Genomic DNA, 17,904 nt, shown 5'->3' with positions numbered 1-17,904 from the left:
ACGGGGGTGCCTGGGTGGCCCAGTTGGTTAAGTGTCCGACTCTTGGTTTTGGCTCAGGTGGTGATCTCAGGGTCCTGGAATGGAGCCCCCAGTCGGGCTCTGTGCTCAGAGGGAAGTCTCCTGGACATTATTTTCCTCTCCCTCTGGTTGCATTCCAACTGTCTCTCTCTAAAATAAGTGAAAAAAATTTTTTTAAAGATTTTATTTATCGGAGAGAGAGAGAGAGCACAAGCAGGGGGAGGGGCAGAGGGAGCAGCAGACTTCCCGCTGAACAGGGAGCCGGATGTGGGGCTCCATCCCAGGACCCTGGGATCATGACCCAACCCGAAGGCAGACACTTAACTGACTGAGTCACCCCAATGCCCCCATAAATAAAATCTTAAAAAAAAAAAAAGGAAGGAAAAGACAAATAGCCTCTTGAGTCCCTACTCCAGACCTACAGCTTTTGCATCGTGGGGGCCCCGGGTGCCAGGGATCTGCATCTTCCTCAGTGCTCCACTGGGGCTTGAGGGCCACTGTCTGAAGTAGGGTTGGGAATTTTCCACTGTGTTCTTGCATCCTCTTTCCTCAGCTATGACCCCTGGTGCTAGTTGGCAGACTCCCAGCCCTCCTGACACCTGCCATGCAGACACCCTTCCAGCCCAGGTGGAGCTGTTCATCCCTGCTGGAGGCCCGGTCTGGACTGATGGGTGGTCCTGGAGATGAGAATCTTGGGTGTGTTGCTCACAGTCCCACCCATGTCCTCCTGTTAACTTTAAAAATGAAAGTTTTTTATCAGCAAAACTGGATTTATTCAGGAAAAACAGAATTGCAATTCAGGACATTTAAGCTATGGAAAGACCATAAGCAAGTCCAACAGACAAAGGAGAGGAACATTATTTTATGGAGAAGAAGGGGGAAGTCAGGAGGGGTGGTTCTGAATGAGAGCTCGGTGAGGACAGTTTCTCATTGGCTGAGCTGCAGGAATAGTTGACTTTTTTGTAGAAAATTCAATGTACATCTTTTCCTGTTGGGGTCCTTAGTTGATGGTTCTTTCCTCTTGATGATTCTTCTCTGGGAGTCTGTAATTCACACTTCCTGGAACTGACGAGTGGCATGGCTCACCCTTCTAGCCTCCTGACTCCACTTGGTTTTACTTTATTAATTTTCTTTTTTCTTTTCTTTTCTTTTTTTTATTATGTTAGTCACCATACATTACATCATTAGTTTTTGATGTAGTGTTCTACTTTATTAATTTTCATGCCGTTTTTGTTTTGTGTTTGGGTTTTTTGGGTTGGGGGGGCAGAGGGAGAGGGAGGGAGAATCCCAAGTAGGCTTCATGCCCAGTGTAGCACCTGATACAGGGCTCTGCCTCACAATCCTGAGATCGTGACCTGAGCCAAAATTAAGAGTTGATCGCTTAACCGACTAGCCACCCATGTGCCCCTATTTTTTAAAAAAAGATTTATTTATTTATTTATTTATTTATTAGAAAGAGGGAGAAAGAGAGAAAGTGCTTGAGCAGGGGAGGAGCAGAGGGAGAGAATCCTCAAATAGACTCTCTGCAGAGCGCAGAGCCCAACTTGGGGCTCTATCCCAGGACCCTGGGTTCATGACATGAGCTGAAATCAAGAGTTGGACGCTTAACTGATTGAGCCCCCCAGGCACCCCTTATTCAGTGGTTTTGTCCGTCAGTGCCAGGAAAGACCTTTCCTGGTTGTCACGTCCTACATTGGAGGGGAATCGTGTCGCAGTTGGAAGCCTCTTAAGGCCATATTTGAGAAACAAGGAAGGTCAGAAGGGAGGACTCCCAGGCACTTCCCATCTATACTACATATTTATCAAGACCACAGCATTGGAGATCAGCTCCTTCCTGGGTACGTCATTTTTACAAAAGTTTCGCAGGCAACCAACCACAAAACTTAAAATATTTATACAACAGAAGAAGTAACACAACAATTCCAAATTGTATGGTGGTTCCATACCAGGACTCGAGGTCTGAAAGTAGCCAACTGAAAATATTTATTGGTACTGATTCTGACTTGGAGGAAAAAAATTCTCCCTCCAGAGTCATGTGTGCCTCCTGGAAGTCCCTGCTGAGAGCTGCAACGAGAGCAGAATAGTGCACACCACTGGGGTACACTGAGAGAATGAACCTAGGACATTTGGCAAGACACAGTGCAGGTCTAAGTATGAAGCAATAGCTAATGAACTTTTTGCAAAAATAGTAAAACTTCAAAGATGTACTAAAATAGTATTGTTATCTCAAAAGAACGGTTTGCAAAAACAAATGTTATCCAATAAGACAGCCTGTAAGGTCACAAATTCAGAGACAGTGAATTTGGATAAGAACCCAGAGTCAAATAATAGTTCAGATGAAAGACTTTTGTGACTCTTGAACCTTTTAATCCTTCGGAAAAAGCAAGTGAAAAACTAATTTGTCACAGGATCATGATGAGGCTGTTTCTGAAAAAGGCCATAATCAAAAAAAGAAAAAAAGGTTTCCCCTTTTTGCAGGAGCCTGGGGAAATGTGGATGAGGGCATTTTCTTTCTATGAAAGTAAGAGTAGATGCAGACAGCGTGGAGAAGGCACCCAGGCCTGGTCCGGACATTTCAGGAAAGCTGTCTGATGTCATCTGTTTCACGGCTGGGAAGCCCCTGCTTTCAGTCACCAGCCAGTGTGTGGGGCCGGTCAGGGTTTGGTGCTTCTCCTAGATGTGTCCTGTGAATCCAAGAGGCTATTCCTTGGAGTTTGGTGGCGCAAGGGCTGGTTAGCAGTGCCTGGGAAGGGCATTTCCAGCAAGGCTGAAGAGTCTTTGTGGAGGTGTGTCATCCAACAGACGAAATCTCCAGGTTGCAAGGTGTGATACTTAAGGTCTCCCGGGAATGAATGGTGAAAAGGTTCCTCTACAAAACATGGTTATTTTTTAAAAAAGATTTTATTCATTTATTTGAGAGAGAGAGCACGAGTCGGGTGAGGGGCAGCGGGAGAAGCAGACTCCCCACTGAGCAGGGAGCCCGACATGGGGCTCGACCTGAGCTGAAGGCAGACGCTCAACCGACTGAGCCACCCAGGTGCCCCTATTTTAATTTTCTGAAAATATATTTTTAAGTAATCTGTACACCCAGTGGGGGCTTGCCCACAACCCCGAGAGCAAGAGTCCCACACTCCACCAACTGAGCCAACCAGATGCCCCCTACCAAAGCCTGGTTATTTTATTTATTTATTTTTTATTTGAGGTATATATATGGAGAGAGCACATGAGCAGGGGGAGCAGCAGAGGGAGAGGGAGAAGCAGACACCCTGTTGAGCAGGGAGCCCGGTGTGGGACTCGATCTCAGGACCCGAGCCGAAGGCAGATGCCTAACCAACCGAGCCACCCAGGCACCCCTGGCCTGGTTATTTTTAACAGATGCAATCAGGCCTTTAAAATATTGGAATGTATCTCCTTTTTCGACTATGGACAGGAGGCAGGGGCCAAGTGCCCTGGATGACCTGTGACTTAGCTCAAAGGGTGAGAGTCTACATGGTCCAAAGGGTGTCAGTCTGAGATTTAGAAGGACCAACAGCAGTGCTTTCAGCCAAGGTGTCTGGAAGCTCTCTACAAATTTTGCCAATTGAATCTTCATAGTGCCTTTAGTGTGTTTCACTAACCTTGAGGATTGAGGGTGGTATGCACACTGAAATTGTTCTAAAACTAGCCAAACAGCACAGACTTGTCGAAGCACCTGACTGGTAAAATGGGTTTCCTGATCACTATGAAGTCTGATAGGAGTTACTCAGGTAGGGATAATCCTTCTGAACAGAATTTTTTTTTTTTTTTAAAGATTTTATTTATTTATTTGAGAGAGAGAATGAGAGAGACAGAGAGCACATGAGAGGGGGGAGGGTCAGAGGGAGAAGCAGGCTCCCTGCCGAGCAGGGAGCCCGATGCGGGACTCGATCCCGGGACTCCAGGATCATGACCTGAGCCGAAGGCAGTTGCCCAACCAACTGAGCCACCCAGGCACCCCAGAATTTTTTTTTTTTAAGATTTTGTTTATTTATTTGATAGAGAGAACGAGTTGGGGGGAGGGGCACGAGCCTGACTCGGGACTCTGGACTCGATCCCAGGAGTCTGGGACCATGACCCGAGCCGAAGGCAGACGCTTCGCCGACTGAGCCACCCAGGCGCCCTATTTGAACAGAATTTTAACCACAGAAGAAGCAGTGGCCTGCCTAAAGGGAAAGGTTCAGGCCAGTGAGAAAATATACGAATTGTGACTGACATTTCTATGAGATAAGGAAAGCTTTATAAAATCCATTTGTGTGACCAGGTTTCCACAGCTTTGGACAGGTGTGTAAGTGAAGTAAGCACTCTTTGTCTTTGCAGACTGTTAATATTTCTCCACCAATACTGGTTCATGAACACTATAATTTTGTCAGTAGACAGTGGTTTAGTGCATATACAGAGGTAAGTAGTGGGAATTTTAGAATTTCTGGTAGGGCCAGATTGTTATTGGGTCCAAACCAGAGTTCTCTCTTTTTATTGAGCCAACAATGATTAGATTTCCAATACTCTTTTTCCTTCTCTGGGGCCAATTGTTGGGTTATCGCTTGTTGATTTTTCCAAATTATCATTTGGAACAACATCCCTTTTGGATCCCGACAGAGATTTGGCTGTGGGTTTCCTTGACAGCATCATTTTTGGCAGAAATATCAGTGAGGTGGTTTCCTTTGGTCTCCAGGGAGTTGTGTCTGGAATGCCCAGGAGCCTTGATTGTAGCCAAAGCAGCCAGCAAAAGTGTGGCATCTGATAAAATTTTTTTTAAGATTTTTAAAATTTATTTATTTGAGAGAGAATGAGAGAGAGAGCGAACACAAGTGGGGTGAAGGGCAGAGGGAGAAGCAGAATCCCCACTGAGCCAGCAGCCCGATGCGGGGCTCGATCCCAGGACTCTGGGATCATGACCTGAGCCGAAGGCAGACGCTTAACCGACTGAGCCACCCAGGAGCCCGATGGGAGCCATTTTTAATTCTATTCCCATTCAAGGTAAGGAAACCTCACTGTTAACCATTCCAAAGTCATGAGCCATGGCGTCCCAACTGTTGGTATAAATGCTTGCGGTTTTACCCTTGCATGGTTTTACCATACAGGGATGGTTAAAGGCGATCCCGTGGTTATTTCCTCAGTGCCCTGAACTAACAGGGTAGATGGTGGCAGGAATGGCTGTGAGGTCGATGATGGCCCCCGTGTTTTTGTGGGTGAGGACTCTTAAGGCATTCCCTCCGCTCTCATTTACACAGAGGAAAAAGGGAAGTTAGTAATTAAGATGTCTGAGGGCAGGGGTCTTATTAGGCTCTTCTTTAAAGTCCCCAAAGTTGTCTCTTCCTGCTCTTTCATTTTTTTAATTTTTACTTTTATATTTATAGTAAGCTCTATGCTCAACGTAGGGCTTGAACTCATGATCAAGAGCTGCATGTTCTACTGACTCAGCCAGCCAGGAGCCCTTGATCTTTCCTTTTCTTAGTAAAGCATGTAGCCATTGACCCACAAGAAAGACCTTTGGAATCCCATTTCGACTGGCCAGCCAATTCAAGAAAGCTTTGTAATTGGCACTTAGTTTTGGGTTTTGGGAAGTTCAGGAACCCTACCTGGGTTGTAACGTAGTTCTTGTTATGAGATCAGGTTTCCTAGTATCAAACCTGTTCTGAGCAAACAGCAATTTTTCTTTGGGGGATTTTATGCCCTTTAAGGCCAAAAGTGATAACAGGTGGATGCCATCTTCTTGTGAAGAGGTTTGAGAAGGGCAGTGGAGAAGCAAATCATCTATGTATTATAATAAATAGAGCCTACAGAAAAATTTTATATCATTCAAATTAGCTTTTGAGATTTGTGAAAAGTAAGGACCATCTGTAAAACCCTGGGCCATTACTGTTCAGATGTATTTACGTTCTTCCCAAGTGAAAGCAAAAAGATAATTGGCTCTCCTTATTAACTGGAATACTGAAGATGCACTGCATAGATCAAGTGCAGCGAGAAAACTTGCTTTCTCTGGGAATGGATGTCAGTAATATACAGGGGTTTGGAGCAACAGGGTGCCGAGAGATAACCATGTTGTTTATTGTTCAGCGGTCCTGGACAATCATACCAATCCAAAGAGGCGCCCCGTTCAGTTTTGACAGTTTCAGAGCCATAGGTGTCCAGTTTAGTTTTGAGAAAGTAAGTTTGGGGAGATCAAAAGTCCACCATCATGGCCACTGATGTTCTAAATTACATTTGGTGAAGTTGGTCCATTTAGTTAGAAGTGTGCATGAGGAGGGACCATGGTTTTTAAACATAAAACCAACTGTGGTCCCACAAGTGGGGGACAGCGCCCCCAGTTTTGATGACTGAGATGCCATTTCTTAGAGGTTTGTCTCTAGAGCAGAAGGAAAAATTCCTATACAACACACTTTCAACAGGAACAGCCCGGTTCCAAACAGAAGTCAGACCAAAGGGCAAGCGAGTGAGTTCTCACAGAAAGGCCAAAGCCCTAAAATAGATCCTGGATAAAGCCAGGGGAGCTCAAACACAAAGACGATGGAGCTTGAGATGCAGGAGGAAACTTGCCCTCACAATGCAGGGTCAGCAAGAAAGCAGTGAGCCAGTGGGCCTTGGGCATCCGCACCTGTGTGTCCACCAGCCTTGGAGTTGTTGGGGGTCTCCTCTGGATCCCATTTCTTTTTTTTTTTAAAGATTTTATTTATTTATTTGAGATAGAGAGAATGAGAGAGACAGAGAGCACATGAGAGGGGGGAGGGTCAGAGGGAGAAGCAGGCTCCCTGCCGAGCAGGGAGCCCGATGCGGGACTCGATCCCGGGACTCCAGGATCATGACCTGAGCCGAAGGCAGTCGTTTAACCAACTGAGCCACCCAGGCGCCCTGGATCCCATTTCTGATCGCCAAGTAATGGTAACCTTAAAAATAAAAAAGTCCGTTATTTTACCAGCGAACATGGGTTTATTTGGGAAGAGCAGAGAATTGCTATTTGGGACAAGCAGGCTGTGGCAAAGCCGCGGGCAAGCCCAACAAACAGGAGAGGAGTCTTATCTCACAGAGAAGGGGAGGAAGCCCCACCCCGGAGAAAAGCCGAAAAGCAAGAGCTCAGGCTGATGACGGCTTCTCATTGGCTGAGGTGCCGGGGGGCGGGTCGCATCCTTGTGGAAGATGCAGTGCGCGTCTTTTTCTGTTGAAGCCCTCGGCTGATGATTCTTCCCTGGATTGACTCTTCCGTTGGCAACTGTAATTGTCCTGGAGTGGCCTCCCCTGCAGCCTCCTGACTCCACTTCATATGTTTTTTCTTTAGGAAAACTGCTGTCCCACAGATGGGCTGTGGCCTTGTTGTCGGCAGCCCTCTTTTGCTTAGGAGAGAGCTGAGCTCGATGACTTCAGGCCGAGTCATGAATTCCTTGCATCACTGGGATTTCAGAGAAACACCCTGTGAGACATTCTGGAAGGAGAACTGCCAGTTTGACGTGGATAGACAGAGGAGGGGCATCCCAGGAGGAGGCTACTGGGAAAGGGAGACCTGTAGGGAGGGCTCTGGGGGCGGGGGTCAGGCCCGCTGGGGAGACCGGACTGGAGGCTGCTAATAAGCCTCGTGCTGGCAACGGGGCAGACTTACTGCAAAATGAAGCTGCTTGTCTGTGCTGTCCCCCTCCGGGCGCTTGCCAGGCAGGCAGCCACCTGGAAGCATCTGGGGCCCAGGAGCTCCCAGCGTCCCAGGGAGAGATGCTGGGCTTCCATGAAGGCTGTTGAAACCAGGTCTGATCTGCTGTCTCGACCCTGTGTCACTGGAAGGTAGGATGACAGGGACATTTCTGTGCCCACAGCGATGGCATCTTCCACTCTGGTGTCCAGCGTGTAGGGCAGACTGAGCCTTGGGCTGCATGACTCAGGATTTATTGTTTGTTTGTTATTTTATCTTATTTATTTTTTGACAGAGAGAGAGGAAACACAAGCAGAGGAAGTGGGGGAGAGAGGGAGAAGCAGGCTTCCCGCGGAGCAAGGAGCCTGATGCGGGGCTCGATCCCAGGACCCTGGGATCATGACCTGAGCCGAAGACAGACGCTTAATGACTGAGCCACCCAGGCGCCCCAGGATTTATTGTTAATAAATGGAATGCTCGGTGTTCGGTGAACTGCCTGATTGAGCATGCCCACTGTGTGTTCATCTGAAGTGGAGACCTAGCATGTTTTTTGGCCAGGGACCACTCCGAAGCTTTGTCGGAGGCATGGGCTTTTCGGATTGGCGGGCTCTGGGCAGCGGGGCACCTTTGAGGGCTTGAGGCAGGTGTGGAGATTCAAGTGCTGTGCCTGCTGACAGCTGGGCTGGCTCAGCACTCTCTGGGCACACACTGCCAAGGAGTCTAGGGACATGTGCATTCTGCTGTCCCCTGGGACAGGGGGTCAGGCTGTGATTTTGGACCGGCAGGCTTGTCCAGGGCAGGGGGAGCTGTCCTTGCATGATGGGCTCATCTTTAGCAGTGTAACCTTGTGCTGCTTTCTTTCTTTCTTTCAAGATTTTATTTATTTATTCATGAGAGATGAGAGAGAGGCAGAGGGAGAAGCAGGCTTCCCAAGGAGCAGGGAGCCTGATGCGAGACTCGATCCCAGGACCCTGGGATCGTGACCTGAGCCAAAGGCAGACGCTTAACCATCTGAGCCACCCAGGCGCCCCTTGTGCTGCTTCCCGTGGCCTTCCTGTATTTATTTCAAACTTTACAGAAACTTTGTTCAGTGGGTGTATTCCACCCCCCTTCTTTGTACCAGCTTTATTGACATAACCTGTGTTCCATATGACTCATCCACCGAAGTGTACAGTTTCACTAGCAAAAACGGGTTTATTCGGGACTAGCAGAGAATTACAATTGGGGACAAGCAAGCTCATGTGAAACCACAGGCAAGTCTGGAGAACAAAGAGGTTGCTTTTATAGAGGGAAGCGGGGGCGGGGGGGGGGGGGGCTCTTGTAAACCGGAAGCCCATTGGAGCGAACTGGGAGTTGGAAGTGTCGTGGCTTCTCATTGGCTGCACGGTCTCTGACGGGCTGCGCGGTTGCTGGAGCCGGAGAGCCTTTCTCCCTCCTGCGGGGGCGGTGTAGGGGGACCTGGGGGGATCGCTCTTCCTGGTGGATCTGCAAGCGACCAGTTGTGGGGTGTGAGAGCGTCCCCTGCTGGCCTCCCGACTCCGTTCTAAATGAGGCTTATTTATTTTTCATTTTTCATTAATTTAATACATTTTTATTAATTTATTAATCCCCCAATCTCTATTCTTTATCGGTTTGTCTCTTCTGGACATTCCAAATAAGTAGACTCATGCAGTATGGTGCTTTGTGTCCGGCTTCTCTCACTGAGCATCCTGTTTTCAAGGTTCATCCAAGTAGTAGCAGGTGTCGTGCTTCCTCCGGAACTCACTGTAGGGGTACATACCACATTTTGTGTATCCATTCATCAGTTGATGGACATTTGCTCTGTTCCCACCTTTTAGCTACTGTGTATAACTTTACTGTGCACATTCCTGTCCAAGTTTTTGTGTGGGCATATATTTTTATTTCTCGAGTGTATACCTAGTGTGGCTTAATAAATATATATTTGGTCTTTGTCCCTGGGTCCTGGCACAGAGTTCCTAAAACACTTGAAATTTCCTGTGTGATAGTATGTCTTTGGTATGCTAATGAGATGAGTGGTAGCTGGGAGCCCATTAGATAGCTTCAGGATGGGTGGGGGCTGGTAGCCAGGATGACCCAGGCAGGGCTAGAGGGTTGGAACCCTCAGCCCCACCTCCTACCTGGAGGTGGAGGGAGGGAGGGCTGGAAGTTGAGTTAATCACCAGTGCCTCCATAATGGGACCTCCATAAAAATCCCCAGCAGTGGAGTTCGGAGATCTTCTAGGTTGCTGGACACCTGGAGGTGTGGAAAGGGCGGTGTGCCTGATTCCCACCCCATGCCTTGTCCTGTGCGTCTCTTCATTTGGCTGTGCCTGAGCTGTATCCTTTATAACAAACCAGTAAATGTGAATAAAGCATTTGCCTGAGTCCTGTGAGCTGCTCCAGCAAATTACCCAACTGGAGGAGGTTTTTGTGGGAACCCCAATTTCTAGAGCCAGTTTGTCAGAAGTACAGGTCGCCTGGGGCTTGAGAGTGGCATCGAACTGAGGACAGGCCTGAGCCCTTGGACCTGGGGCCTGTGCTAACTCCGGGCTGTTAGTGTCAGAACTGCGCAGAATTGTAGGACACCCAGCCGGAAAAAACCCACCACACACTGGGTGTCAGAGGTGGTGTGAGGAAGACCAGCCCATCTGGGAGTGGAGTGCTGGGTCATAGGGTCACTCTGTGTGGAAGCTTGGAGGAGCCACCACTGTGTTTTCCAGCAGTGTGGGGGGGCGGGGGGTCCCCCATCCTCCTCGGTGCTAGGGAGCTGCCTCTTGGGTTGCAGCCTTCCTGGCCTAGTTGGCTGAAGTGGCATCTCACTGTGGCCTTGATTTGGTTTCTCTGATGACTGATGACGTCGAGTACCCTTTTGTGTGCTTACCAGACATGTGTACGTCTTGGTCTATTTAGTTTCTTTACTTGTTTTTCATCTGGCTTCTTTGTCTTTTTATTATCGAGTGGTAAGAGTTCCTTCTGTATTCTAGATACAAGTCCCTCCTCAGATACATGATTTGCAAAGATTCTCTTCCGTTCAGTGGGTTCTCTCGGCACTTTGGACGCTCTGCCTTGAAGCACAGAAGTTTTGAATTTTGATGTAATCCAATTTATGTTTTTTATTTTCTGGCTGCTTGTGCTTTTCGTTGTCGGATCTGAGGAACCAACGCCAGATCCAAGGTCACGGAGCTTTACCCGTATGTTCTCTCTCAAGACTTTTGCCGTCTCAGCTCTTGTTGAGGGCTTTACCTATTTTGTTCTTCCTCATAGATGGTGTGAGGTAAGGGTCCAGCTTTGTTCTTTTGATGTGGACACACTCCTTTCTCCAGACGGGGATGGGCTCTGTGAGTCCGAGGTACTTGTCTGGGTCCCAGGCTGAAGCCACAAACCTGCCCCACACCCCCGTCTCGTGCCTGACCCTGAGGACAGAAGCAGAGGTCCACCAGTGGTAAAAGTCGTGCCCTACAGAACATAGAGTGTTCATCACCCAGGTGGTTTCATTTCAGCAGTGGGCCGGGCCTCCTCTTGGCTGCGTAGGATCTGAGGCTGGGTCTGCATGTTTCCTGCTTCCCTTCCGGGAACACCAACCCGCCCCCTTCTGGCCTTTCTGACCTCCTTACTACCCCCCCTCCCCCACCCCCCGCCGCAGTGTGCTGTGACCTGCCTGTCCCAGGGCAGGTGGCGGGCTTGCTGTGCAGGCCTCCTGTGGGGCAGGTCCCCACTGGAGACCTTCCACGGCCATGCCGGACCGCTGGAACCCCTTGGTGCCCTGCATGTCCTCCCTGAGGCCCCGTCTTGCTGTAGCCAGATCCAGCAGGCATGACTGGCCATCAAAAGTGTCCTTAAAACCCTGGGAGGAGGGAGGTCGCCTGTAGCAGTCGTGCTCTTGAGTGGGCACCATGGCCTTGCAGGCCCGTTTAACTGGGCATCAGGCAAATCAGAATTTTAATCCAAATGGGGGAGGTCATGCTCAGACTGGGAGGTGATGTACAGGGAGAAAGAATTGCTTTTGTAAAACTAGTTTTCCCACCCTCTCGATGTGGAGCAAAGCCTCCTAACGGCTGACAGGGGGGCAGCACCCACATTCTGAGACATTGCCCTGGCTCCCATCTGCACCCTTCACGCTCACTCAGCTCTCAGCTCCGGGGGGCAGAGGCCCCCCTCCCCAGTTTTACAGATAGGGAAACTGAGGGCAGGAGTGACCTGCCCGCAGTCAGCACAGTGGACACTGGGGCCTAGGTCTCTCGACACTGAGTTCTGCTCAAGAGAGGGGCAGGTGATGGCTGCCCCTCCAAGCTCCAATCCACCAGCCGCCCTGGACATGGCCTGGTGCTGACTTTGGTTTATGAATGGGTAGTATTAACAGTCTAAGACGTGATGTGTCTCCCAAACTCAGCATGAGGCTGAGAACTTCTCTGAGCCTCAGGGAAAGTGCATGCCCTGATGGCCCGAAGACCAGGGTGTTGCTTGCCCTGGGTCAGGGCGAAGACCCTGCCTAAAGTACCCGCCCCCAGAAGATTTATCTGGTGGGTCTTCGAAGCTCAGCTGGTATATATGCTTTGCTGTCACTTGGAATGGGGGGGGCCGCTGGGGAATGCTTCGGGGGTGTTTTCTGATTCCTCAACTTGTGTCCTGGCCTGCCTTGGCACCCCCCAGCCATCTGTAGGGGACGTGCTGGAGATGGAGGCTGCTCCCTCTCCACCTGTTGAAAGTCCCCAGGCTTCCAATTCCAGTCTCTTCTTGAGCCGGCTAAATATTTCATTACCCTTTGGGCACTTAGCAGGTGGGAACTTTAGCCTTGTAACTGATCAGGGTGAGCAAGGGTGGGTGGCTATCATTTTCAGTAAATGCCACACTAGCTTTGTGTGTTTCTTTGCTGTGCAGGTGCGGTAGTCACTCAGATGTGCCTTGTATTTGGAATCCAGAGCTTTAACGGCTAAAATGCTTTCTGGAGTCCTTCAGTGTCTCAGGGAACCAGATCCTGTTGGACTGATACTCTGCCTCCCTGAATGACAGACTGACACCCCCAGTCCTGCTCATGTCTTGTGCTTATAAACATCAGGCCCTTAGAGGTGGGGACACCCACAAGCCAGCCTGAAGTTGCCTGATTAACCCACGGCATCTGAAACATATTGCTAATATTCTTTTTTTTTAATTGAAGTATAGTTGACACACACTATTATATTAGTTTCAGATGTACAACATAGTGATTTTACATTTATATACGTTACGAAATGCTCACCAGAAGTGTAGTTACCATCCTTCACTTACAGAGTTGCTGCGATATTTTTGACTATATTCCCTATGCTGTACTTTACATCCCTGTGACTTATTTATTTTATAACTGGAAGTTTGTACCTCTTCATCCTCTTCACCTGTTTCTTCCATCCCCCCCCACCTCCCCACTACTTTGTTCTGTGTTTATGAGTCTGTTTTATTTGTGTTTGTTTTGTTTTTTAGATTCCACATATAAGTAAAATACAGTATTTGTCTTTAATTTATTTCACTTACCAGGATACCCTCTATCCAGGTCCATCCATGTTGTCACAAATGGCAAGATTTTTTTCTCTTTAATGGCTGAGATTCCTGTGTGTGTATGTAACACATCTTCTTTATCCATTCCTCTATGGATGAACACTTGCTTCCAAATCTTGGCTGTTGTAAAAAATGCTGAATTAAACATCGGGGTGCACATACCTTTTTTGAATTGGTGTTTTCATTTTCTTCTGGTAAATACCCAGAAGTGGAATTGCTGGATTGTGTGGTATTTCTTTCTTTCTTTCTTTCTTTTTTTTTTTTAAAGATTTTGTTTATTTATTTTTCAGAGAGAGAGAGAGAGAGAGAGCTCAAGTGGCCGGCAGAGGGAGAAGCAGGCCTCCCACCGAGCAGGGAGTCCAATGCGGGACTCGATCCCAGGACCCTGGGGTCATGACCTGAACTGAAGGAAGACGCTTCACTGACTGAGCCACCCAGGCGCCCCTCTTTAGGGCTTTCTATATACAGTATCATGTCATCTGCAAATAGGCATAGTTTTATTATTCCTCACAGATTTTAATGCCTTTTAGAATTTCCTTTTCTTATCCGATTGCTGTGGCTAGGAGTTCCAATACTCTGTTTTGGTGAGAGTTGTCTTGTTTTTGATCTTAGAGGAATAGCTCTCAGCTTTTCACTGTTGAGTATGATGTTAGCTGTGGGCTTGTCCTATATGACCTTTATTATGTTGACGTATGTTCCCTGTATACCCACTTTGTTGATAGTTTTCATCATAAACAGATGTTAAATTTTGTCAGATGCTTTTTCTGCATCTGTTGAGATGACCATTTGGTTTTTACCCTTCATTTTGTTAATGTGGTGTATCACGTTGATTGATTTGTGGATATTGAATCATCTTGCATCCCTGGATTAAGTCCGACTTGATCGTGGTTATTGACCCTTTTAATGTATTGTTAAATTCGGTTTGGTAATATTGTGTTGCGGACTTTGCATCCACGGAAAACATATTACTTATATTCTTAGTTCAGCCATATCCAACAGGAATTTTTTTTACTTGATTTTTCTTTAATTGCTTCCATGTACCTACTAAATTTTTACATTTATTTATTTATTTATTTTAAAGATTTTATTTATTTATTTGACAGAGAGAGACAGCGAGAGAGGGAACACAAGCGGGGGAGCGGGAGAGGGAGAAGCAGGCTTCCTGCCGAGCAGGGAGCCCGATGTGGGGCTCGATCCCAGGACCCTGGGATCATGACCTGAGCTGAAGGCAGATGCTTAACGACTGAGCCACCCAGGCGCCCCTACATTTATTTTTATATAATTAATACAATATAGAATAGAATACAGTTAAAGAGTGCAGTTAGTATTGTAAGAAATTGCCAAAATGTCTTCCACAGTGGCTGCACCTTTTTTGCATTCCCACCAATGAATGAGAGTTTTTATGGCTCCATATCCTTCCAACATGTGGTGTTTTGTTGGTGTACTGAATTTCGGCTGTTCTAATAGGTGTGTAGTGGCTTTAATTTGCAATTTTCTAATGACCTGTGAAGCTGTGCATCTTCTTGTGCTTATCTGGCATCTCTGTCTTCTTTCATGAAGTGCCTGTTCAGATCTTTTGCCCATTTTCATATTGGGTTGTTATTGTAGAATTTTAGGAGTTCTATATATTTTTAAAGATTTTCTTTATGAGAGAGAGAGAGCACAAGCAGGGGAAGCAGCAGATGGAGAGGGAGAAGCAGACTTCTGCGGAGCAGGGAGCCTGGTGCGGAGCTCGATCCCAGGACCCCGAGATCATGACCTGAGCTGAAGGCAGACGCTTAACCAACTGAGCCGCCCAGGTGTCCTGTCGCTTTATTCTCTTAACCATGTATTGTTTGGGTCCCTCAGCTGACCAGTGGCAGGAGCTCATTCTGCCAGGCCTTCTTCTAGGGCAAGGGGGCCTAGGAGACAAGGTGAAGTGTCCCAGCTTCCGGGAGCTCTCAGCTCCGCCCTGACCCCCATGTTGCAGGTGAAGAACAGACCCTGGAGGTGTGGTGGCTGACTTAGGGACAGGTGTAGCACAACCAGGACTAGACCCCAGACCTGTGTCTCCTGGGCCCACTCGCTGTGGGCATTTCCCTACTGCCTCTTGGGGGCACCTGCCAATGTGGTCTGTGAGTTGTGCCCAGCGGGATGGGCCGTTTGATGCCCAGTGTGTTGGGTGGGGCTGTGGTTGTAGGGGCTGAGAGGGTTACTCCCCTGTCACCTTGGTCCCTTCTCTGTCGAGGTCCGCTCTCCCCAGAGCCACTGCCATTGACTTGACTGTCTTTTGGGGGCAGCCTCCTTAAAATTCAGGGGAGTGTGAGAGCGAGCCCTGGCACCGTGAGACTCAGATGGCCACACTGGCAACTGGCCCATGCTCTCGGTTATTCTGGAGAAGTCCTCAGGACCTGCTCAGCTGCCCGCTTCAGGCTTCACTGCTAGCCCCTGGGTGTGAAAGAGGGCCTTGATCCGTGCCGTGGTGGGACTGGATTGTGCTGGGCGGGTAGGGCGCTTAGTGAGGCCTCCTTCCCACTCTTCTGGGGGTTGCGGGCGCAGAGCTGGTGCTGAGATGCTGGGAGCACCGTGCTTCTGGCACAGGGACGGCGCAGCTCCCGGGGGACTTGGGTGCAGTTGCTGCCAGCGCTCAGAGAAATGGGCTGAGTTCAGTAAACTCTCCCAGGGCCAGTGGCTACAGTAGAAACCCAAGGTGTTTGCCACCAACATGGGATTCTCCACAAGGCAACAGCGGGGGTAGGGTGGGAGAGATGTTTACTTACTTAAATTGTTAAGTTATAATTAATATAACAGCACATACTTAAAGTAATCTGATGAATTTGACATCTGTACACACCTGGCAAACCATCACCCTAGTCAAGGTAACGACTGTGTCCCTCACGTTAGGAGCTCCCTTCTATCTCTGGAGAAGCCCTGGCAGCCACTTACCTACATTCTGTCGTTGGAGATCAGTTTGCATTTTCTAGAATTTTATAGAAATGGAACCACACAGGATGTGCTTTTTTTTTCGGCCAGCCTCTTTCCTTCAGCATGGTCACTTTGAGATTCATCCATGCTGTTGCATGGAGGGGTGGCCCGTTTCTTTTTATTGCTGCATGTATTCCATCGTGTGGGTGGACCGCAGTCTGTCTATCCATTCCTGTGTGGACGGGCATCTCCGTCGTCGTCAGTTTGGGACTGTGACAAGGAACACCCCCATGAACATTCGTCAACAAGGCTTTGTGGGGACACTTGCTTTTCTCAGTCAGAAGGGCAAGTACCAGGAGGGCAATGCCAGGTGATGTGGTAGGTGTAGGCTTAACTGTTTAAGAAACTGCTGACCTTGGGGAGCCTGGTGGCTCAGTCGGTTCAGCACCCGACTCTTGATTTCGGTTTAGGTCATGATCTCAGGGTCATGGGATTGAGCCCCACCTTGGGCTCTGTGCCAGGGCTGGAGTCTGCTTGAGATTCCCTCTCTCCATCTCCGTCTGCCCCTCCCTGCTTTTGTTCTCCCTCTCTCTGAAATAAATAAATCTGAGGAAACTGCTGACCACTTTTCCAAAGTGGGGTGCCACTGCATTTCTGACAGCAGAGCGCGGGACTCCCGCTGCCCTCCACATCCTCACCGACACTTGCTATGGTCAGTCTTCTAAATTTTACCTGTTCTGAGGTGTGTAGCAGTATCTCCTTGTGATTTTTTTTTTTTAATTTTTTTTTTAAGATTTGTTTATTTGACAGAGAGAGAGCGAGCACAAGCAGGAGGAGCAGCAAGCAGAGGGAAAGGGAGAAGCAGACTCCCCGCTGAGCAGGGAGTCCGATGCGGGACTCGATCCCGGGACTCCAGGATCATGACCTGAGCCGAAGGCAGTCGCTTAACCAACTGAGCCACCCAGGCGCCCCACTCCTTGTGATTTTAATTTGTATTCTCCTAATGTCTAATGATGTCAAGCATCTCTTCATGTGCGAATTTTACACCCACAGTTCTTGTTTTGTGAAGTGTTTGTAAAAAAGCCTTTTGCTTCTGAAAAAAATTGGGTCATTTGTTTTGTCACCGTGAAGCTTTGAGAGTTCTTTTTGTGGTCTGTACATGAGTCTCCGTCCTTCCTGCCTCTGCTGGCCCCAGGGCGGGAACTTCTGCGGGAGGACAGTGGCCTCTGACTCTAGGAAAGACCGCTGGGGGTTTTCTCCAGTTCTCCATTCTGAGTGCCCTCTGATCGGTTAGGCTGATAGACCTTTGAGTTTGGAGTTGTGTCTCTCTCACGTCCTGCCTTTCTCCTGGGCTCTGGTCTGTGGCAGCTCTTGACCTTCTCCAGCTTCCAGATGCCTTGAAAGCTGAAGAAAACAGCTGCCACAGATGTCTCAGAGAAATGCAACCTTGCTCGTGCGTAGGGTCCCCGGAGCTAGTTGACTGCTTAGTATCAGAAGCTCTGAAGCCGCTGCCTTGTCCAATGCGCGTGGTTTTCTTTGGGCTCAGTTCTGCGAGCTCTCTCCTGGGCCTGAGTGTTTGGAGGTCTTGCCGAGGCCGAAAGTTCTGGAGGTGGAGGGGTGGGCCTGTTTCCCCGCAGTGGTCTGCAGCCAGGTGTTGTGATGACCACTTTATTGTGCTGTAACTCGCATCCCGTTCGTCCCTTTAGTCTTGAGTGCAGGTCCGTGTTTTCTGGTGTATTCACAAGCTGGGGCAACATCACTGTGATTTAAGTCCGGAACATTTTCTTCACCCCTGAAAGAAGCACTGTGCTCTTTAGCTC

General features: G+C 48.6%; 1 long non-coding RNA gene across 1 annotated transcript; it reads left to right on the top strand.

Annotated features, from left to right (window-relative positions):
* The first annotated feature begins 3,947 nt into the window (after positions 1-3,947).
* LOC145721177 (uncharacterized) lies at positions 3,948-8,143 on the top strand. Its single transcript, XR_014144660.1, has 2 exons — positions 3,948-7,803; positions 7,947-8,143. It is a non-coding gene; the product is annotated as an uncharacterized LOC145721177 (long non-coding RNA).
* The last annotated feature ends 9,761 nt before the right edge of the window (positions 8,144-17,904 follow it).

Source organism: Leptonychotes weddellii, chromosome 4 (genome assembly GCF_054177405.1).
Source record: "Leptonychotes weddellii isolate Sample4059 chromosome 4, ASM5417740v2, whole genome shotgun sequence".
Classification (NCBI taxonomy): Eukaryota; Metazoa; Chordata; class Mammalia; order Carnivora; family Phocidae; genus Leptonychotes; species Leptonychotes weddellii.
This window is presented reverse-complemented; position numbering and strand designations above follow the sequence as displayed.